Source organism: Puntigrus tetrazona, chromosome 5, assembly GCF_018831695.1.
Source record: "Puntigrus tetrazona isolate hp1 chromosome 5, ASM1883169v1, whole genome shotgun sequence".
Lineage (NCBI taxonomy): Eukaryota > Metazoa > Chordata > Actinopteri > Cypriniformes > Cyprinidae > Puntigrus > Puntigrus tetrazona.
The window spans coordinates 27,309,732-27,312,888 of NC_056703.1; positions in this window are offsets into that span (position 1 = coordinate 27,309,732).

The following is a 3,157-nucleotide window of genomic DNA, read 5'->3' on the forward strand; positions in this document are numbered from 1 at the left end:
TTGTCACATAGTCCATTCACTATATTACTGTTTAGAAGATAATAATACAGGTCATTAGACTGAAACAACGCATAGAGATAAAACATGGAAGCAATTAAAGCTTGCAGAATTTCATTCAAAACATCCATGATGAACTATATACTTGCAGTTTCAAATAATATGTTATCATTGCAGTAGTGTGTGATATTTGTAACACTAGGCTATATTTTTTATATAATTTAGTTCTTAGCCTGACCCGTAAATATTCTTAAAACACATTTTTTCAACAATGAGATTTTTCTGATTCATCAGAGATTAACCTCAGCAGTCCACGTTATTCCTGTCAGTATTGTACCTTCTGAGGAATCGACACACATTTTACTTTGGAAATCTGTTGTGTCGTAATAGAGCAGCAATTGCAATCTTTAATTGATGATGACTCAGATTTTTTGCGTTCAATATGACCCAGAAAAAGACAGGGTTTGATATCAGACTGTGTGTGCGCTTACTCGGTCAGGATGAGACAGCAGTTTATAGACACAAATCTCCCGCACAATGGCACTGCTTAATACCACACCTCTCAATCCAGCCAAGTATTGCATCAGAAACGAGTGACAAACACTGATATAATCGCACGCATGTACTGTATATACAGACGTTTCCGTGATAAAAGTTGTTATGCCCAGGTTGTTTTTCTTATCAATCTCTCTGTGAATTAGCATTACATAACTCTGGGGGAAGTTTTCTTTAGTTATGTTGTATATGAGGCGAACCCTGTTATTTAACACCGCGAGTGACAAGTCTAGTCCTGTGGATTTGATCATGTAGTTTCATTCACAATGTGTTTATTTCATCTTTATGGTAATGCACCAGAACTCTTCAGAATGCAGAAATCAAAACACTTTACTGTGTCACTCGATAAATATATAAAACTATGCAAACTACGTGATGTCTACTTCCTTCAAGATAATGCACAGTGTCACACAATTTCAATCATCTGGTTTCTTAAACATGACCATCCTTTCATCTTTCATCTCAATAACACAAATGAAGGTATTTCTGATGGAGTCTGAAAGCTCTCACAGCCTCCCATAGACAGCGGCACAACTGAAATAGCAAGGGCACTGGTGACAACATGGCTCAGCTTCAATTTTGCGACGCTACGAGAATACTTGCGCACAAAGAAAACAAAAATATAATTGAAGATAAGTTTGCGAGCACATGAACGTAATCGGTGTACTTTACGATCTGTGCTTATGCATTGTGATACTCTCCAAAATGGTTTTTTTTTGTTTTCCACTGACTATTTTACAGATCTTCTTGCTACGTTTCTGGGACTGGGAACATTGCAGTTGCGTTGCTGCCTACGGAGGATCAGAAAGCTCTCAGATTGTCTCAAAAATATCTTAATTTGTGTTCTGAAATTGAACGAAGGTCTTGCAGAATTTTCATTTTGGGGTGAATTAACCCTTAAGGCAAAATGTGGTCTAATTCGGTCCTGGGAAGGTGTTAAAAGTAAGTGAACTTTACATCATTTCCTGGATGATCAACAACTGTTTTGATATATATACGAGTTTGTCCTGAGCAGATAAACCTACAGAAAATCCTACAGTTTTGGCAAATGTTTTAGTTTTCCAGTATATCTGAATCTTTTATAACCATGGCTGGCTAAAGGATTTAGAGATCCATCTCTTCACACGCTGAGGACAAATAAAGAACATTTGACCCAGTCATGTAAACACAAGAAGTTAATAAAGACATGAAAAATTATAATTGGTTTTGTTGTTAGCTTAAACCCGTTGTGTTTGTTAAATGCAGAAACCCAACCGAACACGTTTTAGCTCTAATGTGGGACGAGCAGATTCACTTGTCATTATATATTTAACTTAACATTTCCGTGACCTTGGACTTTGTAGGATTTGTTCTCTCAACACCAGAGAACTTCATGTTATGTTACAAAGAATGGTTACTGAAAGGTCACAGGTTTGAATTCCAAATGTACCGATACTTGAGCTGTTGGCATTGTGTCCTTAACCAGAGAATGGCTTTTAACCAGAGGGACTGTAATTAGTGATCCGTAAGTTGTTTTGGATAAAAGCTTCTGCTAAATGCCTTCTACTTGCTTCTAGTGAATGCAGGAGTGGCTCACCGTTGGCCTTTCTTAGAATCCTCATCCTCATTGTGAAACCTTTTTTTAAAGCTGCAGTCTGTACACTTTCTTTTGCAAAAAATTATCCAAAACGAATATTCGAGAAAGTACAAAACCAGCAAGTGTTCAAAACCATCACATTACTTTAGCCAAATTTAGGTTAGCTTGATTCAGGTTAGCTTGTAATAATGTTTTCTGATTTGAGGGGACAGTAGGTTTTGGCGGGAAATTCGAGCATGGCACTGCGTCATTACGTCGCGTCCGTAAACGTAAAGATTGAGGTCCGGCTCGCTTTATTCACCTGAGGATCCTGCGGGAGGAGCATATTCTTAACTCTTCAATTGAAAATATCCGGTGTAAATATTTATTTGGGTCGTACATTCAGTAGAATCTGTGATTAAGTACAGGATTGAGTCCGCTGCGGTGATTGACAGAAACACATTCACCTCAAAACGTTAGATTCATCCGCGCTGCAGCACAACCCACACAGAGATGGCGACAAAATTAACGGACTAATACATTTTTTCCTTGCTCATGTATTTTCATTGTTGTTTAATCTCATGCTTGCGGAGTTTCATTAACTGTTTTGTCTGTATGAACAGAGATAGATAAGAGGAAATGTTTATGGAAGCCCAAAACATACGGGATGCTGCTCTGAAGCAGTTTTGGTATAACAGTGCATGTTGAATTTGTACTAGTCAGACGAACTGCGAACTTTGACACATATGCAACTAATATCGTTTAATAAGCTTTTACTTTTTACCATCATCACTTCGTCTCCTGCTCCTGCTTTTCTCAGTCAATGTTTTGACTTAAAAGACTAGGGACTAACTGATACTTTCTGGTGGGATCTGGCACCCGGGGCTGGATTCTGAATATTATCTGGCATGGAGACCTCATCTATCACTATAAATGTCTTCACCGGTGCTTCAACGTAAAAGTATTTCTTTTAAAATTTTAGTTGTCACCCTAAACCTTTGAGCGGCAGTGTAGGCTAGAAATCTTCTTCACGAAACAGTAATAAAAATA